Below are 17,195 nucleotides of genomic sequence, written 5' to 3'. Positions count from 1 at the left end.
GGTTCACTAAATGACAGCTTTCCTATTTTTTGTTCCTACTGGCAACATAGGACCAACTAGGGAAAGCCAAATGCATTCCACTAACCAACCATGTAGGAATTTCTGCTTCTTATGGGCCTGTGTACAACTTTCCAGTGCCAAGAACCTGTAATGAGGGCACACCCAAAGCCTTCCCCTTTTCTACAATACAGCTTTATCATGACCCCATCTGCCTTTGAGTCTATAGGAAAGACAAGTGACATAGGCTAACACCAAGGCTATAGTAAGCTAGGAGTAAATAATTTCTTCTGGAAACACACACACACACACACACACACACACACACACACACACAGAGAAGATCATAAAAGATAGTCAAAACTGTCCCGAAAAACAAAATCAAAGCTGGGGGGGCAATAATTTCCAGATTCCAAAATAAGCTATAAACTATCTTAAGCCACTAAGATTACAGGTGAGTACCATGGTGCCAGACTCAGTGCTGACTTCTAATTCAATTTCTAAATTGTTTCCAAGAACACCCGGCTATGCCATGCTAATGTATGCGATGCCTAAGACATGGTGTGTATGGCAGCAAAAATATGATCCTTGTCTTTGGGAATTAACATTTCAGTGGGAGACAACATGCAAATGAATAATTACAATATCATGTAAAGAAGCAATAGTAGAAATACCCATACCCTGTCATGCTTCTGTTCTGCCTCAGAAATCATCTAAAAATCTGTCACAGAAGCACTGGAATTTTATTATTACTTTTAAGAGATAATCCATTACAAGTAAAACTTACCTCATGGAAAAAAATATAGTCCTTTTAATTCTGTTACAGAGAAACAGACAAAATCTCTTTCCATTCCTCATCTGCCTTTCTGCCCCATTTTATGAGACAATAGTGGTATAATTTCTATCTCCCTTTGTGCAACAGCATGCCGCATACAAAGAAGAGAGTGACAATATGATAGTTTTAAGTGTTGGCAGTGGATCTAGAAGTTGATATGTATGCTGGTATAAAACCTGATAAAATACCAGTGTTTTTTATTGTACTACCAAGTTGACATGGAGATATTATTAAATCACTCCAAAGTAATTCATGCTTTCATAACAACGCTAGGGCCACTGTATATGCTAACTACAACCTTGTGGAATTAAATGTCAAATATTCCTGTTTTGATTTAACCAAATCTGGTTCATGCCTTATGCTATACCTTCTAAAAAGGTCATACACACATATGTGTGCATATATGTAAATATCTAGGAGAAGAGAGGAATTAAGGATTTTCATTTAGAATCTATGAACAGAGAAAAAGGAAAACCCTGCCTCATAATTTGCCTTATATTGTTTATTATTTCACTTTCCCTTACCCGTGGCAAAAATAGTATTTCCAGAGGAAATTTATATATAATAAGGAAGTAAGTCTGTTTCATTCAAAAAGTTATAAGAATATTTACTAACATGTGATTTTTCTTTATGTCTTGAATTATATACTTTTTTAACGCTCAAATAATGTTGCCCAACAGGTTTTTGTTCCTTGATTTCTTCATGAAAATAGGATGTTCTCTTAAAGGACTGTACGCTGAGCAGACAATAAAAAACATAAAATAAAATGGAATAATAAATGGGCCTATGGAATTGAATAAAGCACCAATTATTGTTCTGTGGATGGAAATGCATAATAAAAGTAAAATGCTAGGGAAGCTTTGGAGAACAGCCTCATTATTGAATGTGGAAGAGAAAATTCAAGCTTAGTAGTTTAGAATTATTTTCCAAGCTGCAGATGGCCATCATACAGAAATATTAGTCATTTTTACTATGCTCACAACTCTCTTCATAAAGATTTATTTAAACTCAATTAATTATTCCTATGCTCAATACTTGATTTATTTTAGAATTTAATATTTATATTCATTGACTTGAGTTTGGCCTCACAAAATATATGTAGTACATTTATATATGTGTATATATTTATATAATGATATAAAATATATGTATACACATATATTCTGATTCATTGGTTTTATTTTGCTTCTTTAGTGAAAAGAAATTTGATCAGTCTTAGCAGCATTTTTTGTTGTTGTTGTTTGTTTCCTCAAAGGGAGTTGATGTGCATTTTCTTGTTTGACAGAGATTGCAACTCTTATCTTCTTCATCCAGGATTCTGTGAACACTCCACAAAAGCAATGAAAGCCTAAAAGTTGTCATTGTTGCTATATCTCTACCTAATGTTTTGACACCTTTGCATTCATGTTATCAATCATGTTATCAGTCAATTATATAATCAAAACACATGGCTAGTATGATCATAGTTATAGATATGTAAACACTATGTACCACCAGATAGTATTATTTTCTTGAGATAATGAAAAGTATGGCATGTTTCTATATAATGCATTTTATAAATCTGAGTTTATGTGTCCAAACAAACAGCCAAGAAGCTTGAATTTTCAAAAATAAAAAATTAGAAGTCTTTTACAACTTGAATACCTTGTATATCAATATAAAACCTCTTTCTTGACTTCCAATGGTTCAGAATGAAACCTTACAATACTTTCTAGCATGAATTAACAATAACTTTTTTCTTTAAAGTAACTAACTATAATAAAATGAGAATAGACAAGAATATGTAGTACTCATTACCATATGTTTGTCTTTGAATCTAAATCAATTACTATTTAAATATTATTACCGCTTAAATATTTACTGTTGTTGTATTGTGCATGATTTGATTTTAAGAAGAAGATTTTGTTTATTTGTTTGTTTGTTTGGTACTGGGTATTAAGCCAGCAATTAACCAACCATCCCTTTTTAGAGACAGAATCTCACTAAATTGCTAAGGGCCTCAATAAGTAGCTGAGCCTGGCTTTGAACTCCCAATTCTCTTGCCTCAGCCACCTGAGCTATTGGGATTACAGGTCGTCTAAGTAAACAATAAAAAATAAATAATAAAATTGTAGACGTTCCTACAATTTTTAAAATTTAGATATTTATTTTTTCACCTGCATCCAATATATATTAATTAACATTATTCAAACTCTTAGTCAATTGGTGCTATGATTCAAGAACATGATCTGTGTTTACATCAATAACTACTAAGCTGTTTTGCTATTTTAAACTCAAAAAATATTCTCCATGAGTAAGTAAAATAATATCCATGATTGGGAAACATCCTTTATAGAAATAGTATGTATGAGTTTCTTCCTTCATAGGTATTTCTTCATTTTTGATTTCTTCTTCTTTTCCTTTCTCATTTACTCCCGTTCTCCTTCTTTTGCCATTCTTCATTTGCTCAGTTTTATATTTTATTAATATAAAAACCCCACAAATATAGTATATGACTCAAATTAGCCCTGCATTTCTCCTCCCCAGTGGAAACCACTCTCCCAACTTCCTGCCCCTACTTTCTTGGTTATCATCAGCATTCACAATCATCTATGAACTTTATTTTAAACAATTCTTCATATTTGGGTAGAATAGCATAGAAACTAGCACAGAAACAGCTCTAGAATATGTTAAGATCTGCTACCTTTCATAATTTTATACTCTTTACATAAAATTTTGGGCATTGATTTTCTAATCTATACTCAATATTCTATAGTCACATATAAGAGCGAAGTACTAGAGCTGCTTGTCAGGTAATCAAAAATGAATGTACTACTTTCTAAAATTTGGAATCCTATGTATTTACTAGTGTTTTAAAATTTATAATTTTTTATACTTTTTACAAATTGTAATTAAATATTCACCTTTGAATATGAGTTTTGAATTTGTAATTTTGTTAAAGAGTTTCTCAAATTGTATAAATATCTGACTCCATAATTCTTTCTCTGAACCTGTCCTCTAGAGTGTATAAGCACTTCACTGAAGAAGAAATCAAAAATGATGAAATACCTATGAAGGAAGAAACTCATACATACTATGTCTGCTAACCTCTAATCCATAGATTCATGTTTTTAACTTCTCCAAATAATCTATGCTGACATTTTTGTTGGGGAGTTTCAGTCTCTCAGAGCCACAGGGAAAGAAAAGCACATGGAAATCTAACTGCTACACAGGTTTCTTGCTCACATGACTTTTGCCACTATTGTTAAAAAAGTCTGGTTATCACTGTCACTATTTTCCCTAACTCTAATGATGGACTTAATTCTCTTCCTTGATTTAACTCAATATCAAGTCTTTCAACAGAAGGAGGATGCGGAATCTAAGTATCTTACACAGGCAAATGCAGACATGAAAACCAGGAAACTTCTAGAGGAACATTAATGTCCTCAAAGTGGCAAATTGTGTTAATAATGAATACACCCTAAAACACATAATATTCACTAAGACACATGATTTTGACATGTAATTAGGTGTTAAAAAATGTAACTTTATAAAAGTATTAACTCTGTGGCTCTCCTTATATACCTAAATTTGTTGAACCAAAGTAATTAGAAGTCTGAGATATCATTCAAAAAACAAAAGTTCACAAAGTATGACAGAAGTGCCCTCCCTCAATATGTCTTCTCTAAATGATGACTTAGGAGTTCTCTACCTATACCATATGTCATTGAACCTCTAAGATCAACACCTTAGTTGGTCAGGCATGCTGTATAATCTGACTTGTTGACTTGTCATTATAGGGACTGTGAGCTCCTGCTTGAGCCAAGGACTTGTTATTTTGAACTTTCTTTTTTAATATTTATTAAGGACCTACTATTATTGGATACCATGCAAGAATGGATACACACACACACACACACACACACACACACACACACACACATATAAAAGGATATACATATATCCTTAAATCATTACTTCAACTCTTTTTTAGGCTGAATTATGTCACTAATGAAGAAATGTTGAAGATCTAACCCCACTATCTCAGACCATGTTAATTCGAAATATATTTGTTGCAAGTGTAATTAGTTAAAATGAGGTCATACTGGAGTAGGATGGGCTTTTAACTAAATGGGATCAGTATCCTTATTAGAAAAGCAGATTCACAGAGATAGAGACAGAGAGGAAGAAGGCAGAGATTGGAGTAATGCAGTCTCAAGCCCAGGAATGTCAAGCATTATTAGCAAATCATCAGATGCTAGGAGAGAGGGAGAAAAGGGTCTTCCTGCAGGTCTCAGAGGGGAGTGTGAAACTGGCAACACCTTGATTTCCTCCTTTCAGCTTCCAGATCTGAGACAACATCTCTTATTTTAGGCTTCCTATATTGGCAATTTATTACAGCAGGCTTAGAAAACAAATACAAAGTTTGTATGATAAATTCATTTTCATTATACAAGTGACTAACCATGGTCTTAGAAAGGTTATATGGTCCAGGTTTACTTATTGATGATAAACAGTGCTGTCTAGTGTCAAATCCAATGTTCTTTTCTCTATAAGTATTTCCAGTCACTTCAAAACTCATGTGTTACCTTCCTTTTCCATAATTTGGGATAAGTCAAATATTCCACAGAAGTTTCTGTGTGCAATTTTAAATGCATTTTTTTCACTCAAAAATAAATAGCAGCAGAGCCTTCTTTGTAAAAATAAAAAAAAAGTAGTGATATTCTCTTGTGTTTCTAATTGGATGCCATATGTTGAACTCTGTCAACCCTGTTCATGCCTCTGCCCTCTGTGACACCCTTGAAATACAAGAGAATGCTAAAATTAAATCAAGATTGTATGTGCTAAGAGAATCATAAAAACTGTATAATCCAGATATTCTGGTTAATGACTGAACACAGGAGAAGCACAAGAGAACTCTATTTATAAAAATCAATATGAGCCCTCATTTGTAGAAACAACCTTTAATGCCTTTTCTCTTGACATTGATATCAGTTTTGAGGAAATGTTTTATGTATAATTTCTGGAAACACTCCTCAACTGCAGGTTTGGAATAGAATTAGAAACACAGAGTTGTTTTGCTATGTATGAATGCAGAATGAATGAATTTTAGAAACAAAAATTTCAAGTCTAAAGCTTAACCTGGTGATTTTTAGACATTTATAAGACATTTATATACATTTATAAGATAGACACCATTAAAATGAGTCTTCGTTGCAGTGCAGTGACTATAATATGATGTTGACAGTGTTATAATAAAATGCTTTTCTAAGAAAAATGGCTAATATAATTAACAGTGACAATATTAGAGTATTCCTTATTTTATTTTAATTTATTTAATCTTTACTATATTTGATAGAGTAAATTGGACACATAATTTAGCAATATTAATAATCTAAATTCTGTACAGTCTACTGAATACTGAAAGTTTCCTAAAATAACTTGCACATTTAGGGTTTTGATCACATATCATCTCCTGAAACAAAATGAAGTCCCGTGGCTAATATAATAATAATTACAAGAAAATTTGAGATACATTTTAATTTCATTTCCTGCTATATCACTAAGACTTTTCAGTAAAACCTTCGAAAAATAAATCTTATCAATTTTCACTTAATAGATTCTAAAATGAAAATTGCCAAGTGATTAGACAAAACACAAACCATGTCTGCTAGTGCTGGACTCAATGAGATTTTAAGAGACAAATTGGCTTAACCATATGCAAGCTTGTGAGTATTGTTCAAGTTAAATTTTCAACTTTATTTTCTTACCTACCATATTATTGGCAAAGGAGAATGGTAACATATTTAATTGAAAACTAGCCCAATTAATATTAAAATTAGAGAAAAAATCAAATGGACATATGGCAATTAAATGTTATAATCATATGGAATGTGCCATAATTGGCTGAAAGAAAACATAAAAAAAAGTTATAATCTCATGCAGTATGCTCTAATTATAGACCTACTTTATAGTACGCTGCCTAGTGAAACAAAGAAATTTTTTTCTTCTAATTTTGAATGAATATATACTAATACATATCCTTATCAGGTATGTATCTTTTGCATGGTTGGGCTCCTAAACTTAATTCGAAGCAATTCTTTATTATGCGTGTTTATTTTCCAATCCCTTGAACCTAGACCAGTCTTTTCCCATTTAAGTTAGATTATTTTATTACATGCTCTTAATTTAAAGTTTGTTAAGTGAACTCAGGCCAAGTTGAGATTTACATTGGTACAAAAAGTTGTGCAAAATTCTTTGACCCTCTGGTGGAGAAGGATTCTAAATATAAAGGTGTCTTTTTCAATCATAAAGTAGTTGATACTTCTATGTAGTGCTGAAATATGTTAAACACTATCCCAATTACATAAAATATTTTTAGTTTCTACTTAGACATTTAGGGGTTGTTTTGGTAGGTGACTGCATCTATAAGGTATGCATGTAAGATAATTAAAGAAAAATATCATGGACACTAGGTCCCCTTTAAAAGATCCAAATGTGTGGGACACTGTGTCAATGATTTAGCTTAAGTGCTATGATTTGATACAGGGCCAAAAGTGCTATTGCTGGGATCCTTTATGACCACATTCAGTGCTGGTTAAACTTGAAGAAGGAGAGAACAATGAGCTATCTACATCAGGAGACTGAACAGGGTTCCTTATTATAAAGTAGGCAGAGTTTCCACTACAAAATAAATTTTCACTAGCTTCAGTATTACTTGATCCATATATTAATAATAATTCAGGGAAATGAAAAGAATATCTTAGAAAGAGTTCAGAGACATATTTTTGTATTTTTTATTCAATTTTTATTTAATAATTTAAATTAGTGTTATCTAATTTATAATAATAATAATAAAATAATAACAGCAATAATAATAAATTAAATTAGTGTTCAGGATCTGTATTCTTTACCTATTTTTGACCATTCTTTTACAGATGACTCGCAAGTGTTTATTTTGACTACACAGGCATTATTTTAGCCAGTGAATTTATAGCAAACCCACTGTGTATCAATGCTGGCAGTACAAAGAATAGCAGCCTCTATCTCTGAAAACATGAAATGCAGTAGAAAATGTGTAACTAGTGTTTTAGCTCTATCTGTGTTTTTCTTTTTCCATAGACTATCATTGCTGCAATGATAACTTTTGCTTCTTTGTCTAAAATCAGTTGCATACATGTGCATGGATCTACTTCTGGGCTCTATTTTTTGTTATTGTTTAGTTCTGGAACCTCCCAAAGTCTCTTGTGTTGAAGATTTGGTCCTCAGTGCAGTATTGTTTAGAGATATCCAAGTGGGGCTTATAGGAAAAGATGGAATCACGAGGGTTTAAACTCATCAGGGGATTAATTCATTGATGGATTCATAATTTGAATGGACTATTAGAAGGTAATCAAAATAGTAGGAGGTAGGACCTAGTTGAAGAGAGTGAATTCTTAGGGGTATGCCCTTGGGAAGTAAATCTTCTCACCTTCCCTTTCCTCTCTCTCTGCTTCATGGCTGCCATAAGGTGAGCATCTTTCCTCTGCCTCACCCTTCCATCATGATGTTTCTGACTCACCATAGGCCTCAAAACTTATTCCCTCCAGTTCCTAAGGGTCACAGTTGATATGCTTGTCAGATAAGGAACACCAACAGCTTGGTCCAGAAAATGAGAACATAAAATAGCTCTGCTCACATTTCTGCCTCTCAGCATCTATTTTAGAATGTGTAAACACATAAGGAAAGACAGCACTTGTGCAGGCTTCTTCTCTTTCTGCAATCACGGTACCTCACATTCTCACATGTACCTTACCTTAATCAGATGACTTTCACGTATCTTCTTCAAATACAAGCTTTCTAGTCGACCTCAGTAGAGTTTTCATTTAAGCTGTACTTTCCATTGCCATAATCAGATATTTTATAGATGAATATAAACTACATGCTTAACAGTTTTATTCATTAAAAATATATATGTACATATATAAAAAATAACTTTAAATGAAATGAACTTTTTATGAAAATGTCAAAATAATGAATGTTTTAAAAGAAAATGTATGCAATGTAAATATCTAACAAAATACAATACTTATTTAAATTATTTTCTAAGGTATTTTCTACCACTATTGTGTTATTTTTCCATCACTATTGTTGTAGCTGCAAAAGATGTCTTTTTAGTCTTTGGATGTGGCTTATAAAATTCGTCTCACTTTTTTTTTAACTTACACATGTTCACTTTTGTAAAATCATAATCATAATCATAAAAGTCATAATATGATTTTCAAAGCAAATATATTTTCTTCTCATAAATTTCTCCTGGAAATAATAGTTGCAGGAAGAATTGTGAGTATCTGATTAAAGTGTTAACAAATAAGGGAAATTAGATCTCATTAAGGCAAATGTCTGCATGTAATGTGCTTTTCTATGTAGTGAAAACTGTATAATTTAAGCCATTAGGATTGTGACAATGCATCCCAAAGAATATAGTATTATCTCTAATTTTCTAATTTTTGTGTAATGTAAATGATGATAAATAACACAACAGTTACTCATATGATAATCCAAGTGGTCTTTACTTGTGTGTGGATGGGGTTTGCCTCCTCCATTGTCCAGTGATGGTTTGCATCTCTTTTTTAGTAACAAGGTATATATTTATTAGATAGTTTGAATATTAAACCACAAAATGAGATCTTTTGTTAGAACCTGTTATGTTATTGTGTGATTAATTTAACTACCCATAAAAATATTGGCTATATCATTAACTTCACAGATTTCTCTGTTCTTTAAACCCCCTCTATTCCAACAGCCTTTTATTTGCCATTGTTCATGATAATAATTTGTGCTTTATTCTTTCATCAGAGATAGCATGAGTCAGAGTTATTCCTATCCTTTCTCTTGAATGTCCAACTGAAATGTCTTTATCTCAAATATTTAAAGTTAAAATAATATCTCAAGTTCCTTTTCATGTCATACATACTTTTTCTAATCTGTAATAATTTTAACTTCTTATGACCAATTAAATTTTTTTACTTATATATATGCACATGACTTCCATCTTTTTCTACCCATTTCACTTAATATATTAAACAAAAAATTCTACCTTGAATAAGATAAAATACGTTTTTCTACTCCATTTATTTTCTGTCTTTTCCTCATGTTAAATACATTTCACAAATAAATATAGAAAGATGAATCATATAGTTATTTTAGAAAATATGTAGCCCACATAATTCTCAAAAGCAATTTATGTAATTCATAAAAACATAGATACAATAAATACAAAACTACATTCAGAAACTTAAATCTATATAATAAATATAAAAATGGAGAGGATCAGCGGCAATAAAACAAGGAAGCTTATTTGAGAATTTATGCTGAAAAAGAATGTCAGCTAATTTATCTCTGAGTTTCTTTACAGTCAAACACAAGAATAAAATAAAATGAACAGTAAAGGTTTTGCTATCTAACAAAGGAGACATACTTCTTTAATGGTGGGCTCATTTTATTTCTTGGCTCTAAATTTTGAGGGGAATGTGATAACATTTGTGTTATCACTTGTTCAACTTTGTATGTAGAAATGATTTATGCCAGCTATTTGATTTAAAAATCACATTGAAATTTTATGCATATTGCAATTCATAAGTAAATATTCAATAAAACTTAAATATAAAGTATTATTATATCCTTTATGGGTAGTAATGTGAATTAGAAGCTGATATGTATTACTCAGGAGGATAGCTCAATGGTGGGTTAAAATTGAAGAGTGATATTTAACCTATGTCTAAGTACAGACATAATTATTTTTGCTAAGTTTGGCTGTGAAAATCATGATTAATATTCACATCAGAGGTGCCAAAGGATCCTTGAGAGACAGATATTATGTTTATTTAGAGAAAAATGATACATAGTAAATACACAGGGAGAAAGCACTATTCCTGAAATGTACACATGATAAATGTTAAATCAGCTGTCATTATACTAACAAAAGATAGCTTTCCTATAGGTACAGTTAAGTTCTATTTCCTTTATCCATGCATCAGTTGATGGGCACTAAAGTTGTTTTCATTTCATTTATTTTGAATATATACCCTGTACTGGAATTACTGGATCATATGGCAGTTCCATTTTCAATTGTTGGATGAATTTCCAATTTTCCCTAATCCCTGAGCTAATTTTCATTCCCACCAGTAGGATGCAAGTAGCCCATTTTCTCCACATTCTTGCTAGCATATATAATTTTTTGTCTTAGATTAATAACCATTCTTTCTGGGTTGAGGTGTTTTCTCTTTGTGGTTTTATTTGCCTTTTCCTGATGACTTTTGACATTGACAGTTTTTTTTTTCATGTACTTGTTAGCCATTAAAATGTCTTCTTTTGAGAAATGTCTACTTTGATCTATTGACCAATTTTTATTTGGATTGGTTTTATTGTTGTTGAGTGTTTTGCCATACATAGTCTACACAGAGAATAAGAATACTTTTTCAGACACATAGTTTGCAAATATTTTCTCCCATTCCACAGGTTGCCTGCCCATTTTGCCCATTGTTTTCTTTTCCTTTGATGTATAGAAACTGGGTAAAGAATGGGTAAAGAATAAGTGATATACATATGGATACCATTCAATTATAAGAAGAGTGAAATCCTGCCATTTTTGACAACATGGATTGAGCTAGAGATCATTACAGAAAGGTAAGTAGTCTATGATCTCATTCATATGTGGAATCTATAAAAATGTTGGTCTCATGGAAGGTTGATTTCATTGAATGGTAACTACTAGAGACTAGGGGAAGGATGCATATGGTAAATATGGGGAAAGACTGATTGATGCATATTAAATCATAGAAAGTTAGGAATAAGAAGTTTTGGTGTGCTGTTGCTTGGTAGGGTGACTATGGAAATTAATGGTGTTCTGTGTATTTTAAAAAGCTAGCAGAAAGGACTTTGAATGCTTTTACCATAGAAACGATAAATGTTTGAGGAGATAGATGTGTTTACCCTTATTTAAATATTACACAATAAAAACATGTTTCAAAACATTGCATGATACATGTAAATATGCACAATTTTTATGGTTTTTTGTATCATCTAAAAATAAAATATAAAAAGATAATTTTCAGTTATATATATATTGAGAAAAATTTTGAGTTAAATGAATTACTTTGTAGTATATTTCATAATAGCATTGATGTTCTGCATTTAATTATGTGTTCTTTCAGGCTTTTGGTAAGTAAGACAGCACGAATTCTTTATGATTATGCCTCCGAATTCTTGGTTTTTGAAATAAAATAAGCAGAAAACTATGAATTATGACCTATTTTAAAAGAAATTAAATCTTCTGAATTTATGCTAATAATATGTCTGTGAAATCTGAATGAAAGACTGCCTTAAATTTTAAACAATTTGAATTTTGCTTCCTGCAGCAGAAGTCTTCAGATTTGGGTTGAGAGTTCAATTCAGGGGAAATTTCCAGAGTAGCCACAGAGAAAGAAGCATGAAACTGTAGGAAATGTCTGTGTATAAAGTGGTTAAATGCTGGTAAAATGTTCCATTCCATTTAACCTTAGAGGAAGTGGCTATGATTTAGAAGATTAAATTTTATCAAAAAGCAGAGTGTGGTGGCTGTTCTCAATAGACTGTCAATCCTAAGGATAGTCAAATTTAGTTGTATGAGTGGAGTTAAAGTTCATGAAGAAGGAGAGAAAACTGAGCACACCAATCAAAGAAGGTCTAAACTTTACGGTTTGGCTCCTTCAGAGAATGTTTCTTATTAAAACAAACAAGCAAACACCAAGGTGAGACCATGAGTAGAAAATAAAATTGTCCGAAGGATAGGAACTCTTTTCAATCTGAGCTCACAAAAATGTCCTCACTGGGACACAAAGCTGAAACAATGGTACAACATTTGCAGTCCGCTCTTTAGCTCTGTAATACCTTCATTGTTTTTTTTTTGAGGAGATCCTCAAAAGATCCCACTCTGTGATGATGGCCTGTCCGATTCCAGGTTTTCATCTCATCTTATCTAAGCATTTTTGGTTATTATCTTATATATAATAATAAGATATTCTAGGATGAGAATTAAAGTACACCTAGAGTTTGCTAGCGAACTCTAGTTTTTGAAAGCTTCAACCTTGTATTTTTGCTTAATTAAGTTTCTATGATTTTGCAACGGATGAAGGATGAGTTCGTCTGGAATTTGTTACCAAAGCCTGATCCACTTGATCTTTTCTGATTAATTGCTTCATTTCTTTCATTTATCAAAAAACAGTCAAACCTCTTTTATTTTAAATTCATCCCAACAAGGCTACTTATTTTAAAAAACTGTTACATTGTTTATATGATCTTGCCACCTCTCTAGGTTCCCAGTAGAAGGCAGAATATTATTTTCAGCATTCACCCTGTCAATCATCCAATTTTACTGTTAAGTAGTAAAAACGTGAACTGAACCTTTCCTCTGTGTTCCCTCCCTAGGACTAGTAAGATTATGGAAATTTTTGCTTGAAGATTCAATGTAAATTGATACAATCAGATTGTAATTGATGTTCTTCAAATAAGATGATTGCTTAAAAATGAACACTTTGGGTCATCATCATTAAAAATTTAAGAAAGAAATTTAACCACACTCTATGATTCTAATTGTATTAACCTAGGTTACATTAATCTCAATTTAAAAGATAATTGAAACATATGTGACTAAAATTTTATTTTTTAGCAATCATATTTTTAAAATAAGCTAGAAATAATTAAGCTTGACTTTATTACATTATTCAGGGATTTCAAAGAGGCGTTGAAATATTTAGTATTATCTTTATCACAAAGATTGCAATCTTGGAACTGTATCTCAAATTGGAGATGCTGAATTTTCACTTTCTAACAGGACTGGCATGTATGATACTAAATGTGACACTATTTTCATACTGGTCATTAAGTTAGATGGATGTTATCCTCAGTCTCCACTTTGCCTTTTCTGTGTGTCACTTATGCCTAGAGGACTAAAGGAACCTCAGAATTGCAGGTAAAGCAGAAGCCTTTCCTTCTTAGACACTGAGACTTTTCAAAATAAATTAAAAGTCTGAGACCACCGTAAGACTTAAAAATCTCTAGACAATCATCGTTTTACAGATTACAGATTTTAACATTCTGTGTCATTTATATCAATGATAATGCTTATTTTTATTCATTAGTACTGAAAAACATGTTGACAATAGGGACACAATTATTGTAATAGTAGTGTTTTTGCATCCAAAAATATACTAATAAGATATTCTAACCCTCATTTGTTGTATTGTGTTGATAATTTACAAAAAAATGCTACAATATTAGCACGTTATCACTAGAATAGGAGCCTATGGCAGTTTTCTCATAGATATTTATATGAATCTGCATGATCTGTTTTTATCAGCAATAACTGTCTCATTAATAAGCTCCTGCATTTTTTAGTCATTAAAACACTTTTAATGTTAAGTGACCTTTGACATTGATTTCCAATTCCTCTGGAACTTGTTTTTAAAATAACGGGAAGGATTAATGAATTACTAAGCGGGGTGTTACTAGTGGTATAGATCTTTTTAAGATGATTAAAATGTATCATAGTTGTAAAAGAGAAAATGAAGCAATCAAAAATGAAATAAAAGATAACCTTAAAAAACAAAAATTTCTCATTTTCATGAGTATGTTAGATCACAAGAAGTGGGCATTGGTTTTAATAATGGTCTAAGTATTTATTGTATTTCATTGAGTTTACATGGAAATAATATTTTACCTGATAAACTTTGAGTTATAATGATTAGAGCTTACAATCATATATTACTTTTTTAAAAATTTAAAACAGTCTTATATATTTCTTCTAATTGGATCCTCTCTTCTGGACACCATTAACTGCCCAACACAAGAAATGAGGTTATGGCACACAATTCACATTATTTTAATTATTTGAAATAGTTAAAACACCTGCAATCTCACTAGCTTGGGAGGCTCAGGTAGGAGGATCTCAAGTTGAAAGTCAGCCTCAGCAACTTAGTGAGGCACTTAGTAACTCAGTGAGACCCTGTCTATAAATAAAACATAAAAATGGGCTGGGGAGGTGGCTCAGTGGTTAAGTATCCATGGGTTACACACACACACACACACACACACACACACACACACACACAGTTTAAAAATACTTTTCAAAATTGCTTTGCCTATGGAACTACAAATATATTTAGGCCATTAACAATATTTTAAATTATTTTTGGAATTATTTACTATGTTATATTAGAATCATCAATGGTTCTATCTTTATTCTAATAATCTTTTGCTGTTTTTTTCAAATAAAAAATAAACTTTCACATTACATTTCTTACTTACACTGATTGACTTTCTTTTTTCTAAACTTTCCCCATTTTTTTCCAGAACTGAAAACATGTACTCTTGTTTTTTCCTATAGATCATCTCCTTATTGAAAACATGTACTCTTGTTTTTTCCTATAGATCATCTCCTTATTGAAAACATGTACTCTTGTTTTTTTTCCTATAGATTACCTCCTTATTGTGTTCTCAAAAATTGATTTCTAATTTATTTTGGTTTCTTGAAAAAACAGCTCAGGGATCTAAACCTGAATTCTTTTTAAGATATCTCTTTCCTTTTATTCCTTTTTAAATCAACTCATAAAATTGCAGATTATTTTTAGTAAATTTAAAACATAGCAAATATAATATGTAATTGTGTACTATCAAAAACAAAAAAACATACTATGTACTAATATAAAATTTGTAAGTGTGCTGTTCCATATCACAATGCCTTCTAAAATTATTTGAGAATATCTTTGTGCTTTTATCTGGTGACTGCTCATATGAGACAAGGTTCAAGATCATGAGATGAGAAATTCCCAGAAATTCTCACAAGATTCAGTGATTATTATAAAGTAAAAGTCATATAAAAATAACTTTTGAGTTAATCACTGCCTAACTAAAATCAATATTTACCAATACAGGGATGATTGCTGTTATTAACTTTGTTTTACTTTTAACTACATTAAATCAAAATATATATTTATTAATGATACATATAAAGGTATCATAAATGACTTGAAGAATCAATAATGTTGCAAACTGTTTTTATTATAAATAAGCCTAATTAGACACTTTTCTGTATATCAGTATATAATTCCATATTTTAAAGTATTTATGAGCAGGCACAAGGACAGCTGTAATATTTCATTTTCATTCTTATAAAAGGAATAGATACAAGGTACTATCAACCTTTGTTGCAATGATTGCTGTTTCTAAATATAAATTAAATACATGTTATATATAAAAGACATGAACTACCTATGCAGAAATTAGCTTAGTAAAACCAAATAAAGACAAATTTGAAAATATGAATCACCATACTTTTCTGTATATAATTAAACTGTTCACAAGATTAAGAAAGAATATAATATTCACATAATAATTACTTTAAGTTTGGTGTTGTTTGATACAGGACAGTTGATTATAACCTGACAATAAAGAGTATGCAAAGAGGTTATATTCTATTGATTTAACAGTATGTAGATAAATGGATAAGTTGACTTGGTATGATCAAGGTTTATCAGTTTAACAAGGGTATGCATATCATAGAAATTTTCTTAATAACTCCTGATAACTGATTCTTCTCATGAATCCACACTATATTTCCCCTTTAAAGCACACCAAAAAAACACAGCACTCCTTGAAAGTCAAACCCTTGTGATGCTCAGCATAAAGGTATATACTTGTTACCCAGGTACTCAGGACACTGTGTTGGGAGGATAACGACTTTGAAAACAGTCTGGACAAGTTAGTGAGACCCTATCTCAAAATAAAAAGGGCTGGTGATATAGCTCAGTAGTTGAACACACCTATATTCAATCCCTAGTACTGGAAAAAGAAAAGAAAAATTGTTGCAAAAAATTGACCATTCTGTCTTCCATGAAATGTATTTGATCGAAAAATTTCAGTTTCATGCTTATGTATTTGTGCTATTTATTTCATTCTTTTTAAGGTTACTATATAACATATATCATGTATTATATATTATTACATATGATACTTTAGGTATTACCAATAAATTTTAATATGTTATTTAATATCCAGCACATGTTGTTGTTTTAATTAGCTTTTCATTGCTGTAACTGAAAAAACCTGACAAAAACAACTTAGGGTAGGGAAAGTAGATTTTTGACTCATGGTTTCAGTGATTCACTTTATGGTTGACCACCTCCATAGCTCTAGGTCTGAGGTGATTCAGAACATCATAGCAGAAGTGTGTGGTGGAGGAAGCAATTTAAGACAAGGCAACCAGGAAACAGATAAAGAGGTCCACTTACCAGGGACAAAATATATACTGCAAAATATACCCCCAGTGACTTACCTCCTCCAGTCACACACTATCTGCGGGACTTTA

Source organism: Spermophilus citellus, assembly GCF_964194105.1.
Source record: "Spermophilus citellus genome assembly, chromosome: 9".
NCBI classification, from domain to species: domain Eukaryota; kingdom Metazoa; phylum Chordata; class Mammalia; order Rodentia; family Sciuridae; genus Spermophilus; species Spermophilus citellus.
Note: the sequence above shows the minus strand (reverse complement) of the source record.